At 31.1% G+C, this 17,662-nt stretch overlaps 1 protein-coding gene across 4 annotated transcripts in view; it reads right to left on the bottom strand.

The window, feature by feature from the left end:
* The window catches only part of LOC129919581 (uncharacterized), a 68,589-nt gene that overhangs the window by 15,413 nt on the left and 35,514 nt on the right, over nucleotides 1-17,662 (bottom strand). The gene's annotated exons all lie outside the window — the stretch shown is intronic.

Genomic DNA, 17,662 nt, shown 5'->3' with positions numbered 1-17,662 from the left:
TTCTTTAATTCAGTATAAAAATTGTTGGTTTTGCACTGTGGTTTGTTTGCCCAAGATTTTTTCGCTATCCTACCCTTAGTTTAGAAATTATAGGAGCATTTAGTTTTTATTCACCTAAAAAAAAAAAAATAGTACGCATACACCACAGTGACTTTTTTTTATTTATAATTTAGAAAAAGTAAATCCACTGGTGTGGGCACTGTGCCCCAAATGTTATTAATTTATTTGATTTAGGATTAATGTAGTCCATATAACATTCCTGTTAAGAAGCTTAAGTTGATTTGTTTTATTTTACGTTAAAAGCCACAAAATACAAATATTTTTTTTCACGTGTAAAATTCATTGATTTTTTTGGTTTGCCATATGAGCACCTAGAAAAGCTACATGCTTAGTATATAATCTTTTCAAACTTTTTCGAAAGGAATAAATATAAAATGTTGTGTGAGGTGATTTCTTTTTCAGTACACGAATAGTACTTTTTCAACCTTTCTCAACAAACTATGGTAATTTGGAGCTTCAAGTCAGAATTCTCAGTCAAATAAATAACATTTGAGGAGTGGATTTATTTTATCTAAATTATAAATTTAAAAGGTCACTGTGGTGTATGCGTACTTTTTTTTAGGTGAATAAAAAATAATGCAGTTTTAAATTAACGATTTTTTCATAGGAAAAAAGTATATTTTTTTCGGTTTCTGATATGAAAAAAAGTTTTTTATAATTTTTTTTGTTGTTGAAAAAAGTTGAATAAAGAGAAAAAGTTGGGCTAGCGTGGGCAAACGAACCACAGTTCAAAACCAACAATTTTTACACTGAACAAAAAAAAAATATTTTTTCTGATTTTTTAGGTAAACAAAATAATTCCTTTATAACTTTAGAACTGCGGGTGGGCTAACGAAAAAGAAATCTTGGGCTATCCTGGGCTAAACTAGGGCAATCGAACCAGGTGGGTTTGAAAAAAAGTTAGCATTTGGTGCCAAATTCACATAGACAAGCCTTACTTAAGACTATATAAAGTAATAAATTTAACAACATGAAATAAAAATTACTAAAATGTATTAATTTATTAAAATACCAAAAAAATGTCTGTTAAAAAAATTGAGTTAGAAAATTATTTATAATTAATTTTGGATGTTTCGACTTTGTTGACCTATACCTTTATTGGAAATCACTTACATAAACTGAATAGTGAGTATTGCGGTAGAGTTAACCTTGCGATTCTTAACTTACTAAGAAACACCGCCTTGTAATCATGTATTAATAAAACTATGGTTAAGTTTACTAATATTTAGAATAATGTCCTTTTTCCGCACATTTCTTCTTTAAAATACATAATTAAATCATCATGTTTTTTTTCTGAAAAATGAAAGTTCGTTTATCAATTTATTATTTTAATTTTAAATTATAAATATTTATCCTTCTTTTCTTTTCAATTAAAATAAACGGTTAACCAACCAATTTTGATGGCAATATCTATAAATTATTCATTACAAGGCGCCAATAAACTAATCGACAAAAATTAATTTTGGTTTGTTCACTTTTGTTTTCCTTCTTTTTCTCCCTTTGCTTTATTTTTCTATTTTTTTTTTTCTTTTTGTTTTTGGTGTAAATTCCTATTTTCAAGGTGTTAGTGGGTGTATAATTAAATTTATTATATTTTGCTGTCGCCAAACACATTCAGATAGATTAATAAAGTTAAATGTGAAAAAATTTCAAATAATTTATTTTTTTTTCAATATATTTTTTTGTATCTAAAATTAACATTCATTTTTGTTAATTTGTTCATGATGTTTTTTTTTTTGTCAGAGTAAATACCACATGGGAATGATGATGTGGTTTTTGTTCTATTATAAAAATTTAATTAATAAATAGCCAATTAGGAGTACATACAATATTGTTTATCGATTTTTCAATAATTTTCAACAAAAGATTAATGATTGGTTGATGGTGGTTACATTTTTTTTTGTGTTTTAATGTTGTGGGGGGAAATTATTAAGAATTAATTTTGATAATTGAACCTTAAATGAGCGATAATTTGTTGTTAAAATAATAAGATTTTAAGATTTGTTTTCCACAGGAAATGCATAAAAATAGGGTGATTTAAAAAAAAAACCTAAAACAAAAAAAAAATGTCATCACAACCCAAAACTGTCTGTCATCGCGAGTGTCATCGTACCCGTCAACGGGTGGACAGAATTTGAATTTTTTGTTGACGACCACACGACAAGTCACCCTTGGAAAAGATTTTGACTTCATTTTAACGGCTAGAGTCAACGCGTTAATCGATTTCGTTGAACGTCTAATCCTAGTTTTATGTTTTCCTTAAGTAAACAAAAATATAAATTAATTCTCTATAAATACTAATATAATAGCTTTGAAAGTGACATATATATACTTGACCCTCTCGTCTCGTTTTTCTCGAATAAATAAGTCACTTTTAAAAAGTTTTTTTTTTTAATTCATATTTACCAGCAACGAGTTTCAAAATTTCCAAAAATTTATCAATTTGTTACCATTTTTATTAAACAAAATTGTCTTCAACTTTTATTTTCAAATTCGAAGTGAAATCGCAACATCAACTGAATTCTGAAACAAACTGAAACTTTTCAAATTCTTTTTCGAATAACCTTCGAGCAACCTCAAGAGAGCTAGCAAAATAGTCATAGACATTCAAGCTTTGCACACACAAAAAATACCTTTTCAATGTTCTGTTGGGGAAAAATTCTTTTAATACTTAAACAAAATAACCAAGGACCCACCTTATTTTCTTTCTTTTTTTAGCAATAAAACAAAGGATTTAACTCCAATCACGTGACTGACTCAAGGAAAAGACATCATTGCAGGAGTTTTACATCTCGGCCTTGGCTTGGAAGAAGCCTTAATCATAATAAGTAAAGACGTTAATGAATTGAAATAGGCGAGTGCATCACAGGATTAAACAGACTGAAATGACCATAAATGCCTATACACACAAACAAAAGTCATATCCAAAGGGCTTTTAGTCAAATGAAAGGGATGCTGCAGAAAAATGCCCCCAGACCCTAACCCTCACCCTTGTTCATATTCAACTCCGATATGACTTACAAGACAAACACATATGTTCTATCCCGCGCCGCGCTGCTGGCACTGCTGTGGCGCATTGTATGCCACGCTGTTATCTCCTGTGGGGCAATCTATGGTCGAGAGAATGTGTGTGGTTGGTTTGGCTCCGAAAGGATGAAGGATCCTTATGATGACCTGCCATGCATGCAAAATTATGTGGCAGATATGGTTGTACGCCCAGTGGCTGAACTGGCTCCATCCATCTTGCTATGTGTGTGTTCAGCATTCCTTGCAACAGGGTTAGTTTTTTGTGGGACAAGGTTATTCGGAGGAGCATGGGGGCAGGTCGAATGAAAAGAATTCACTTTCAAACCAGGGATTATGTTTTAGCAAAAAAAAAAAATTTCTAAAAAGAAGAGTCTTTGCATTCTGAATTAACTCTGACTCTTGCAGGATGTCACCAAAGGATAGAGAGAGAAAATTAATAGCGAAATGTAAATCCTTTCATCTTTGAACTTGTCTTTGTTGATATAGAAGGATAATAAGGTTCTTTTTTTTTTTTAGCTAGTGGTGATGTTTGTGGATATGTATGAGTACCAACTCACGCAAGACTGAGATTCGTGTGCTACGACCTTGAGCTGGAATAGTCAATGATCAAGCTTCAGTTATGTAGAAATAGAATATAAGATTTTTTTAGACTATACGATCAATTTAAATAAGGAAATGGTGAATATACCACCTAACAGTAAATAGTAATACATTATTTCTTATGATGAACAGTTTTAAAATTAAGAGGATATAAATAAAGTTCATCATACAAACTTTATTTCAGAACAAATCAATTTAAGAGATTGTGTGCCCTAACTACAAGGGCCAATATTTTAACACTAAGTTGTCTTGTTATATTTTTGCAGCAAGACAAGGTTGGTACCATATTGAAATTCCCCATAAAATAAAAAAAACAATGGTATTTCATAGAGAAAACTCAACAAATGATACGAATGTGGTAAAGTTGTAGTGTAATCTATTATTTCTCATTAAGTATGAGAGAAATAATTGTCAAGAACAGGATTAATTTTATAATACTCCTCTTTGGTTCCTTTATTTCAACTTTTAAAGTCTGAAATCTGTACCTCAATTGAGTTTTCTTCAACATTATCCATAATATTTAAATGAAGTGTTATCCTTTGACAATATAAAATAACATAATTTCAGTTCCCATCCGACAATTTAATTAATAAATCATTGGATACGAATTGGCACTCCAATTTAATTAAAGCGTCCGTCGGTCGTCGTCCTACGAAAACATCTTTTCAATATCTATCTAAAAGTATCTTGTTATAATATCCAAAACCCGTTTGCATGAATTAATTTTCTCTGGCACAGGTCCTGCCCAAATTAAATCGAAAGACATTCCCAACATTCCTGTCAGTCTCAATGGCACTTCAATACAAAATTTAGTTACAACTTATAACCTCAATTAGGTCTTTCGTTGCCATGGCAGAGCCGTTATAGCCATTAACCTCGTTCAAAATATATTCACCCAATACAAATGGAGTGAGGGGAACTTAATAGGGAAGTGCACCCCCTTTTTTTAGTGGTTTACCGGAATTTTCGGATTCACTGGCTTTCTCACCTTTGGAACCCTTTTAATCGAATCAAAATTGCTCGAAAGGCTTTCGGGGAGAGATACATTCCGCTCTCAAAAGTTTTTTTTTTGTGTTTCATTTCTATATTCCCCTTTTTTTTTGTTCAAAAGAATACTTAAGGGTTTGTATAGGATTTGGGAAGCCATTCAGATCGTTTTTTATCAAATTCCATTAGCTTTTCGCTTGGGATTACAGTGAACCCGTACATTTCTCTTTCGATAGATCTTTGAGTAGATTAAACTTTATTTTCTTGTTCCCTTTTTCTTCTTCTCGAAAAGCAATTCTACATGTCGTAGAATTGAAACCAACATAGTTAATACAGTGAATTCTCCCATAGCCTTAAGCGGGGGCGGTTGAACTTTTGCAAGCACTTATTTAAATAAATTCAAGGATCTAATCAAATTTTAGTCTGTGTTATTTTGCCTCTGGTGTTTGCCTTTAAAACTTTACCTAAACGCGCGGGAACGTGTAGCATTGAAATTAATTATTAAGTCAAAACTTTAAATTACCTTATTAAAATTCATTAATGAAAGGATTCAAACGATTGGTTTTATACAAAGACATCTCTTTCAATTCATTAACAGGAATAAAATTTGAGCATTTGAAAGATAATAAAACCATTTGTATAAACAAAAACCTAAAAGTATCCTTTTTTGGATTATTTCAAAAACTTTTCTTCTAACAAAAAATCTATTGCAGTACCAATTTCCCTTTTTTTAATAAAATTCAAAACCACTACTTAGAAAATCTGTATATAATGAGGAATTTTACTGTTGGTATACTTTTGAGGTAGTTTACTTCATTCGGAAGAGAAGCAGCAAAGTATGAAGATATTCTCTCGGAAAAAGCTTCATTTATATTTAATTGTAGTTTAATGGCATAAGGGGGGAATAAGTGTGTTCCACAATTGTACACCTTTCCATAGTGTTTCACTGATTTAGTGGTGTTCTTGTTGAGTTTCTGGGGTATCTGGATGCAAGTGTGGAATAATTTCACACTTTGTGCGCGAAAAAGCACTTGAAATAATAATAAGAAGAAGAGAAGAAGTAGTATACCAGATTGGAGGGTTTAATTAGAATGCTAAAGTGGTAGAACACACATATTAATGTGTGTTCTTAGTGGTTATACTCTTACCCCATTGTGTGACTCAATTAGAACTTTTATGTAACCAATTGCAAGTTGCAATTGGAGAAGCACTCCATATTTATAAAAAGTGCGACATTCTTATAGAGCACGTCAAATGGCATATCTTATGCGCTTCGGTGCTATTGCTAATTAGGAAAGTTTTTATGTTTTGTATATTTTCAAAGAAAATGTATGTATGAACTTTTATTATATGAAATTGTCAGAGATTGCAATTTGATGTAATAATTTATGTGTTTTATATACTTTCTATCAAGGTAATTAAAGTTATAAGACTTAAATTAAAGAAGAAGGTTAAGTTTACCATTTTTGTATGAATAAAGAGAAATATGTCTCAGTACATAGTACAAAATAGATACCTTAATTCAATATTAACTAAGCTCATTTTATAATTTTAATGAAAGTAAAAAGTAAAAAAAGCAGTTCCCCGTTAAAAAAAAAAAAAATAGAAAAAATCCACTAGCTACATGAATTTCGAAGATAAGATCACAATTTTAATAACATTAACGAAAATGCTTTTGGAAACAATTTTTTTTTTTTTAATTAAAATCAGTTGAATAGCTTAATGAGATAACGCCGAACTTAAAAATTCGTCACTATCACATTTTACGAAAGCAAAATAACACTTTACCTTTTTTTACTTTTTCGCACTGAAATAAATCCGAACTGATCTAAAAGAGAAATAAAACCATACAGAATTAAAATATTAAGTATTACTTTACTTAAACAATGAGGTCAGCTCCGTAGTTGGACTTTCTTACTATTAAAGTTGGCATAGGAAATGGCAAATTCTTTTTTTTATCAAGTGATACAAGGCTAAATAGGTTTAAGTCGTAACAAGTGGCCACTATGGCGTATGTGAAATATTTTTCTGATAGAAAAATTCGTATGGCTTATTGTGAGGGTTCCTAATCATTAAATCCGTCCCTATCAAAAACTTGTCGTTGTTCCATAACTTCCTCCTACTCCTGGCCGGGCAGTTGTCATAACGGCATTTGCAAAAATGCAAGCATAAAAATAATTAGGCCTCAAAATCTGTGTTAAGTAATTATTAAGACTTAAAATTTGAAGTACAACTTATGCCAAATCAGAATCTTCCAGTCAATGTTGTTCTAAATAAATCTTGGGTACAATTTTTTAAAATCAATATTTTGAAAACCATATTCCCACAGAAAAGGTTTTAGGTTCCAATTATTGGAAATTTTATGACACCTTGTTTTTAACAGCCTAGTCTTAGGAGCTAAAATCACCAAATACTACCTAAGATAATAAACAACTACAATGTCTGGAATTAGAACTACCGGATTTGACACTGCCTTTTTTACAGACTCGGCAAGATTAATGAACAAAAAACTAGAGTTATTGAACAATAATACAAACTGAATACAGAATGATAAATCTCCAATTATTTAGTTATGTTTAAAGCTTCTCTGAATGAAAACAAATACTTAATATACTGCTTAATATACAAATACTTAAATCCAGGTAACTTATTTCACCATCAATTGAAATGAATAATCAAATATTCTTTAATATTATTGTTTTAACAAATACTTATGAACCCCGTTGCAGTAGGTTCTTATAGGTACTCTTAACAAAACTTTTAATCCTTAACTACATCCAATAAAATTTTCTTGCTTACAAATTTTAATTTCTTGTTCTAATTCTCACAAAGGTCAAGGCTGTAGTCAAAAATAAATTAACACCCAAGTTGCGGAAACAGACATGTTTACAAAAGTTGCAAAGGAATTCCTTGTTTAATTAAACTTACTCGCCACCCATCTCCACCACCAAGACATCGCATCATCAAAACACTGCCACACCGGAAGGAAAAAACTTATAGCAATTTGCAAATAAACGGCCAAAGTTTAACTAAACTGACGATGGACAAAAAAAATTACGTATACACCCCAGTGGCCGCTTTGATTTCCCACAATTTGAATCTGTTTCTGAATTTCTTCTTCTGCTTTCTGACGGAAAACATCAAAAATTTGTTTTGTAAACGAGAAACAAGTGAAGGGGAGGAACATCATTCACCCCCGTTCTAAGTTTTAAATAAACTTTCTCTCAAAATCCGTGCGTCACATGCAGCAAAACACAAATTATTCCGCAATTCAATTCGTGTATTTATAATAAACACACCGAAACAGAAGAACATCGTGCAAGATGAATGAATGAACCAAAAAACTTTTATTTTACTTTTTTTTTTTCATATTGTCCGCTCTTATAATAGAGGATACGTACACAATTTGAAGAGTTTTCATACAAAAATGTTGACATTCCATAGATATTTCTCGACTCGGTGTACATTTATTTATGTGCGTGTGTGTGTAATTATATTGAGAAGAACTAGTGCACTGAACTGCATAGATTCTGTTTTTAATTAAAACAAAAGCAAGTCAGAAACTTACGCAGACAAATCAGATCGACCCGTCACGTCCCTGCCCGGCTGGCCCCTGATAAAAGGGAACAAATATAATGGGGCGGTAACCGCCTTTAGCACTAGAAGTATTTTGCACCCTTCACATCTACAACAGCCTGATAGAACGTTAAGTTTTTTGTTTCCATAGTTCATCATCATCATCGTCGTCAGGAGTATATGTAACTACTGACCTCAAAAATGCTGTTTCTAACGTTTCGGATTGCGGGAAGTGTACTGTGGCAAGTACACACACACATGAACTAGAAAGTAGACAGCAGTTTTGAGCGCCAAGGAATTTTGATAATTATAAAAGCCAGCATGAATATGTTGATGACGATGATGATGATGATGTTGACGACTAGGAATATTGTGATGTTGATGCGAATTATGTTTTACATGTGGCCATATCAGTCCTAATGAGGCAAGCTGGGTATCTAGAGTCAGCAGAGAGACAGTCAGACAGTGCCCGGACCTGGTTTTTTCTTGTAAAATAGCACGACTGCCGGAGTAATTATGTGACAAGATGCCAACATTCTTAATGGTCAGACTTGGCCAAAAACAAAACACAACAAAAAAAAATAGCAAAACGGAATATTTTGAATATTTGCGCAACTGGTGGGTTTTTCATAATAAATTTATGTTTTCAGAATGTGAGCTTGATGTTTTTTGTTTGGTGATTAATTTAAAAAAATTAATTAGGACAATGGTTATTGCAAGTTCTTGTATGTTGGTAATTATTTTACACAAATGAGTAATTGTGTTAATTTGTAAATGTGTAAGTGTGGATTTGGAGGAACAAAAATAAATGAGCATTTGAAGAGCTCTTGTGAAATAAAATCGAAGCAAAAATGAATGAATGATGAGAATCATATATTATATTGAACATTTTTTTTTTGAATAAGTTTTAAGACGAGACAAGACAGACAGTTTATTTTTCAGTTTATGGCATATTTTTAGACGGGTAACATTGATGTTAGACAAGACAGAAAGAATCTCTGAAAAGAATGTGCTGCCAAAAAATAATTTTAGATGACGTGTTTTGGTTTTGTTTAAATATAAAATCACATTTGCCTTTATTTAGAAAAAATGAGCTTAAAAGGTTTAATAATTTCAAACTAGCCAAAAAAAAAAAATAAAAAAAAAATTTATTTATGGAGCATAACTTATAAAACCCTTTTAAAATTCAGAAAAGAATTCTTTTGAGAAATTAAAATAAAATTTAAAAACATTATAAAACTTTGGTTTAAATTTACAATAACTTCTTTTAAATAATTTTGACCTACAAAAAAAAAAAAAGTAAAGGTACCATTAAATTTTTGTGTATAACAAGGAATTTTTAGAGAAAACAAATTAAAATCTATTGAACCTAAAATGTTCAATAAATTAAAAAAAAAATTAGTAAGCCATTATAAAGGAAATATTACCCGAAACTAAGTTTCAATTAAATTCATTGCTGAGTTTTCAAAAAATTGAATTTTCAAAAAAAAAAAACAGAAGTTATTTCAAAAGTAGGACATTATTTGCCATATTTTTTTATTCAAAATCGTTGGAGCTCTTTCTGAGAAAAACGAAACAATGTCCATTTTGGTCACATAATATCCTTAATTTTGGTCCTAAAAACGTTTCAATTTCCCTTCGAGAGAATTACCATCGAATTTAAAGTGATTTACTTAAGTGGTTTAGGCTGCAACTTGAAATAGAGATAGACACACAGACGGAAAGACAAACAGATAAGCAGAATTGCGAGAATCAATATTTTTCATTCTCTATCCACGTTCAGATTACTCAAGATATAGCCTGATTAATAGATATGATTCGAAAACACGACTTAAAATTTAAAAAAATAATACCCGAAAACTTATCCATTTAAATTTTTGAAAATGTGATTTCCAAGGTCAGCCTCCTCAGGAGGTTGAATTACATACGAAAAAATAATTTTTGGGTATAAACAAGTGTTCTTCTTTAATAAAATTTTCAGTGTTTATCTTCATTCAATTACCAAAATTAAATCTTTCAAAGAGTATCTTATTAGCGGATTATACTTTGGTTCATCTTCATTACTTATTCCAAAGTTATGACCTTTTTTTTTTGCTTATTTAAGTGTAAAATAAAATGTTCAAATTGTTTTTAAGACTTTAAAATAAAACCTCGGAATATATTGCCTTAGTTTCTAGAACATAAAACTACTCTTTACAAGTTTTTAATATCGTTGGCCTTCAAGCTTACAAAATAAAATTGTAAGGAAACAAAAAAAAAACTCATCTCTTTTCATTGGCATAAAAAAGGATAAAACCCACAGTTGCCTTCCACTAAATAGCAGAAAATATCCTTTACTCGGTCGCTTTTCTTCATCTACAAAAAAAGAAAGAAAAAAGAAATCCTAGTTCAGAGTAGTGGCTATAGTTGAATGTGGCAGGCATTTCTGGTTGCTTTCTACACCTCCCTTTCCGCTCTTCATTCATCCAATGTCGACATTGCCATTCCACAATCGCATCTTTTAGGCTGTCGTAATCTTAAAGAGATTTTTCTGGGAAAATTTTTCAATTTAATGTAATACTTTTTGGTTAGGAAAGTAACATACATATACATTACATAGGTACAAGTAGTTTGAAAGAACTTGAAAAAAGATTGCAAAGATGAAAAAGTATGCTTTCATTTTGTAGGTAAACTGCATGTCACTTGATAGTTTTTAATTTTTTTTTTTATAAAAAAAAAAAACGGTTTTGAAATAATTTTCGCAGGGAAATTTGAAGATATGTTAATAAGTAAGAAATAAAAAAAAAATATCTGTTTATTGTATAAAGGACAAACTAATTTTAAAAAGTCAGCATCAAGACAGGGAATGTTTATAAACTTATGCTGAACCTTCGATAACTTTACAGACCTTTTCTCTGAGACGAACAGTGATCTAAATCATTTTATTAGAAATAAAAAGGCTTGCAGATATGGGATTAAATGAAGACGGGCCGTCGTCGGACGACTCAAGTATGTTTTTTGTTAATTGAATCCAATCTAATTAAATAATTTTAAAGTTTTTTATTCTTGTAGGTACCTACCTGTTTTTCAAAATATTTATACAAGTTGGTACCAATCAAACAACATAGAGTGTATTGTAATATATGGACTCTTGAATGGGAAAAAAATTTACTATTAATTATTCATTGCAAGTCGGAGTCCTCAAAAAGTTAGAATTTTCATTAGGAGTGGTGTGCAGCAGGGGTAACGGGCACTGAAGACATAGCCTCTTCTTAAATGAATCACTTACGTACATAAAAACGAGCATAACAGCGTATTTTTCACTTCTTCAAGATTTTTGTTTTTTTTTTTGCTTTCTTCTGCCATTATGGATTATGTTAAAGACTTCGCCGTTTGTACTTATTTAGAAACCCATTGAAGCTCTTTTAAGTTAAGAGCTTTTTAAGCCTCTACGCTCGCCTTGTAGCAAATTAATTCGCATACTAAATTAAGTGATGAGAATTAATTTTAAAGCAAAATCTTAAGTTAAGGCGCAATAAAGACATTAACAACGACGATGAAAACAGGAAGAAGGAAGAAAAAATAAAATAACAAGCACTACTCTTGGCCTATTTAGTCATGGCTTAAACACACACTCATTAGTCCTAAGTTAATTGCTGTCAAATGCAAATTTGAAATTTCAATCTTCACACATACATACACACACATGAAATGCACATACATAATAATTGTTATTGTGCAAATGTCAACATTTGACGTTTAGTGTCCAAACAGAGAGGGTATCTGCATTGCCACGACAGAAACATGGAGTTCACATACAAAAAGCATAAGAAAAAAAAAAAGGATAAACTTAATCTGTTTGCATTTTAAATGAATATTTAAGCGAAAAATGTCTACAGGAAGTCCTGGTCTGGATGGTACATAGGAAAAAGATAGAGGGATATTAAGAAGAGAAGGAACGAATTTGAGATAGAATAGCGTAAAATAGCGGCACGCGATGAATGGACGCATAACTGAGTAGCAGACGTTGTCGTCGCTGTGATAAAATTATGATGTCCATGCTCTGTTTCCTTCCGTTCATCCTTCCTGATGGTGTTTTTTTTTCTTTTTCTTCTTTCACTCTTTTGGTATTGTTAAGTGTGAGGTTTTTCGTGCAAAACGCCAGAGCCAGACATGGAAAAAGAAGGATTATTCTATTTCTTGGGAACTGAACTGAATTCATTAATTTTGTGTCTGTCATCATTTTATTATTTGTTGAGGTAGTTATGAAGACTACAAAAGAACCGAGATAAAGGGAATTAGAGGGATAGCATGTGTTTAGTAAAGAATAGAATTACCTGATGTTTGATTTTTCATAAGAAATCAAGGCCATTGTGATTGTAAGATTGAAATTATTGTCTGGTCTTGGCGGAAGTAAAGGAAAAAGCATTTTCAAGTCTGAATCTTTTTGACCAGTTGGTTCTTTGGTTCTTTGACCATTTCAAAAATAAGATTGATAAAATAAATTGCGAAAGCCTATAGTGACCCGTATTCTCAACCATATATCTACGTGTGTAATAAGTTTGCCATGAGTAGTCAAGTATGTATCTGTTGGGGTCGAACCCAGAATTTTCGGCGTGGCAGTCCTTCAAAGTTTAATTTAACCATTAGGTTACGATTTTTTTTTGCACACTGCAGGCATGTAGGTACTCAAAACAGCTTTCCAAATTCTCTACTCGAGAACCGAAAGACTTGTTTATTTTTTTTTCTAATTGCTTGTTTTACCTATTTTATGACCACGTTAGTTGATTGAGATTAAAACATTGTATAAACATCGAATTTCGGCAATGTTCAAAATACTGCTTAAATACCCTTACCCATTTATTCCCGAAAAAATAATCGCAAGATGAGCTCGATGTCCAAGTACCAATCGTGCAAAATGATTCCTTACAAAGCCCCGTACGGCGTATTCGATTCTAGATACCCGGGATGCATCCAATTCAAATTCAGAATATGCAATATTGCGTTCGAATACTCGAAGCTTTCGCATATTCGAAGCACAAAATTGCTAACGGAAAGAGTAGGTATTTAATAAATTGTATGGTGGAATAGGAATAATGGCGAATTAGGAATAATGGACCAGATTTTGGTTAAAGTTAGATTCAAATGAAACAAATAAAGAAATGTTCGTTCTGGTGAACGTTTTTAGTTCAATTTAATTTTTTCACATACAGTTAACACTACAACAGTATTTACTGATTTTTCCGAAACCAGTTTACCAGTTATTGTCTCAATTTTGTAATGTTTGCAAAATAGATGGTATTTAATTTTTTATATTTTGTTTAAAATAGTTGTACGACATAGTGCAACTTTTCCAATTAGCCTCTCTGTAAAGTTTCTCTCAGCAAATGCAAACAATAGAGTGAATTCATTCTAGGTGATCTATATTTTATGTTTTAATAGAATAAAATAAAATGAAAATAAATATCTAATTGCTGTTATTTTCATAATTGTGTCGATAGCACCAATTAGCAGTCGTAACTTATTTTTATCAATTTATCTGTTTATAAATCTGTTTCAGTATTTAAAAAAAAAATGTTTACGCATCTGTTGTAACCTTCAACTTTTGATAAGTTCAACGAAGACAATGACCGGCATTAAATTTTTAAATTGTTTAAAAAAGCATTAAAATGCACAGGCATACCTTCAAATTGTTTATACAAATTGGAGGTATAATTAATAATTTGATTTTATATTCTACATAAATTGTACTTGTACATACATATGTTTGAATAATAAATTTTAATTTATAACATGGAAAATGAAAACATGACGATGCGATGTACCAACAAAATTTGCGTAAATAATTTTGTTTTAATATCTGAAAACATTGTTTTCAATCAAATTTACTTATACAAACAATTTTTGTATTTTTATTTTGTTTTCAAGCAAAGATATAAATTAAAAAATCAAAAAAAAACAAATTCGCGTGAACAAAAAGTTCGTCAAAGGTCAAAATTTTTCATTATTCTAGGAATCTTAAAGACAGAAAAACGCTATTAGAGTCTTTCCACCGTAAACACTATTTCACTAAATTTAAAACGTTGTAAACGTTATTAATTTGTAACGCTATTCTTGTCAATTTTTTTTGAAATAATACACTTATTATAAAAACTTGGCATTTCAGCAAAATTTGGAGAAACACTGACTGGATTTAAACTTTTATAATACAAGATCCTGACATACATCGAAATTGGCTCATCGAGTTTGACATGGCAAACCCGACTCCCAATAAGTGTCGGAGTTGCCATGCATTACCTAACAAGCAAGATTTTTGATTCTAACTGTGATTGAATGTAATGTACCTACACATAAGCCCAAATGTATGTAGGTTATACTGTTGCATGAACTTTGACATAAGGATGCCCAAACTTAAATTAAAAGAAAACTGCTACTCTTAAGCCTAGAAAAAGAAAACCTTGTTTAAGAATTGATCACAAATAAAAAAATCCTTAAACAAATAGGGCAATATTTTAATGAGTGAATCAGACAGTTTTCTATCCTAGAAGAAGATGTCTTTTTATTTGTATCCAATATTATTTTTGTTTTGCATACGAAACTCAAAGCACTAAGAAAATAACAAAAACTTAATCCAAAAAGATACTTTTGGATGAAAACATCTGTGTTTTCTGCAACCTAATTTGCTATTACTATCCCTACTAAGTACTTTACTTACCCTTAATCACAGTGACAAGACAACTAAAACTTTTAAACACAGTTCATCAATCAAACAAGTAGGTAAAAGTAGGTGTGTAGATACCTTCATACATACTCGTTCATAAAATCTTGAAACTATCAACATTCCCCAAACGCATCGGTTTTGTACGTTACTTGGGTTCTAATTTTTTCCTCTCCCCCCTTGTATACGTTCTGATTGCAAAACATTGAAAAATGAACTCATTTTCAATTCAACACCTGAGTGACTGGAATATTGGGAGCAACACTCATTAAAAGTAAAATCTCATGACTTTGTAAGATTTTCAAGAAACTGTTTCAACACATTGGCAGTTCTAAAGTTTTAAGAAAGTTTAGGTGATGGAGAATCTCTCAATGTACATGGAATATAAATAAAAAATACATGTTAAACAAGGATAAACTTGTTGAGTGGATGCTTAAATGGGTAGTATAAACATCTTGTTCTTCGTCGAAGCAAAATCCTAGTTGACTTTTGAATATAGTCGACAGCGTCGACGGAGTATATACGTTTTTGGTATATATTTCTGTAGATAAAACAGTGTTAGTAAGTGCGAGGATGACTATGATGAAATGATGCTTTAAGGAATAAGGATATCCTGGAGCATTTGTTTAGCATAATTTGAACAGAACATCCTTCAGCACCTGTAGCACCTACACAAGAATGTGTAATATAAGACAAGATTCAACGCTGTTTGACAATAGCTATGAATATACCTTCAATCTGTCTGAGTATAAATTTTACTCAAGAAACATGCAAGGGTTATGCACTCACTTGTTCACGGTTGTTTTTAAAGATTCTTATTGAGTTTAATTATAGACTTAAACGGTTCATTAACAAGCAAGATGGCATGCATGATGCATTAATATTATTCACAGTCAGACAAAGTAAACAACAAATTGTTTTTTGTTTTTTATCTGAAAATGTTTTTAAAATAAATCCGTTTTTTGTTTTGTTTTCGAATTGGCACCAAAAAAATGCTATAAAAATATGCACAAGATCAATTAGTGAATTAATTCGAAAATTTTTTACTTTCATGATATTTTTCTTTAAAAACACAAAAATTTTATATTTAATTATTCAGTATAAGTATAAGCAAACTGTTTCTCCAGACACTATCTTTAGGAAAATATAACCCTTAACTGTTAAAACAATGAGGGTAGGTCACCCTATGGCGGGATCTTTTACTATAAGTGCAAAAATAATTTTCTAAAGTAATTTTAGAAATAATAAATCAACAACTTAAGTACTTGGGAATGAAATGAGTAGTTGCTCCCTGTTAGCGAAAAATATAAAACAAATTTCTTGAACGCTTTTTCGGTGTCAACATTACCTGCCAACACCACATTACCTACAAACTTTTCCTTGAAAATTTGTCAAAAAGACAGTGATTTAGTTTTTTTTTAGTAAAAAAAAACATGGTCAAATTTTAACTTTTCCAGGGATTTTTAAATTATCAATAATCGTAAACTGCAATTTAAAATTTATGTATCTCTCCTTAGCAAACATATGAGTTAGAAACTAGAGATGCCGCGAACATTCGGCCACTATTCGGTATTCAGCCTATTCGGCCTATTTTTCTGGTATTCTGTATTCGGCCGAATAGTTTAACTATTCGGCCGAATACCGAATACCAAATGGAGAAGAAAAAAGACATTATTCCAAAATGTGTGTTTTATTAAAAAATTGTAATTTTAGTACTTATAATCTACTAATGCAGTTGTGGTGAATGAAAACTATTTGTTCCGCATTTGTTGGTAGTAAACGATTACGTTTATCTTCGTAGACTATTCCTCCTTCGGAAAATTGTCTTTTACTGTAAATACTTGTCCCAGGAGACGAAAGGTAGACTTTAGCAAATGTTGTGAAAATTGGAAATTTTGTTGTATGTGTTGACCACCACTTGTATGGGTCCATGGTACAAAAAGAGAAGGTATGATCATTAGAAAAAACTCTGTATCGAGAACTGTCAAAACTTAAAAATAGCTACTTAAGTTTTTGACAGCTGCCCATAGAAATTGTTATTGTAAACAAATTTGTCTTGGAAATTGTTGTTGCTTTTGACTTTGCCAGATTAAACGTCAAAAACTTATTACTCCATTTTGTAAAATGGCGACTCTAAGGCCGTGTGTGAATTGCGTTAAATAGTTAACAACGTGTTAAATTTTTGACACTATTGAGGTGAATAAAAAATGTTTACGTGTTAAAAATTTAATGGGCTCTGGGACCTGGTTAAATTAGGTTAAATTTTTTTGCAGATGGTTTTGTTTTGATTTTTTCTTTAGTAAAAAGGAGTTTCATGGCAAAAAAGAGGCAGAGAAAAATACTAAACAATAAGCCATACAGCTGAAATTTGTTTGTTACCTACAGTTTTTGATATTACCAACGTTTTTTTCTGAGTGTCCTTGGCCGAATATTCGGCGGCCGAATATTCGGTATTCGGCCGAGGAGCGTGGCCGAATATTCGGTATTCGGCCAAACCAATGTTCGCGGCATCTCTATTAGAAACCATGAAATAACGTCCTTAATAGGAAATAATAAGAAATAAATATTTGTACAGTTATGAAGTTATTCTTTTTAATGAGCGATATTCTTTTGAATTCGATGTAAAACAGGTTACAATCTTTAAAGGATTATTATAGATATGCTAGAAAAAAATATTCCATCATAAACACCACTTGGTTATTTAAATTCATCTCG

The sequence above is a fragment of the Episyrphus balteatus genome, chromosome 4 (genome assembly GCF_945859705.1).
Source record: "Episyrphus balteatus chromosome 4, idEpiBalt1.1, whole genome shotgun sequence".
Taxonomy (NCBI): domain Eukaryota; kingdom Metazoa; phylum Arthropoda; class Insecta; order Diptera; family Syrphidae; genus Episyrphus; species Episyrphus balteatus.
Note: the sequence above shows the minus strand (reverse complement) of the source record. Positions and strands in the feature narration are given on the sequence as shown.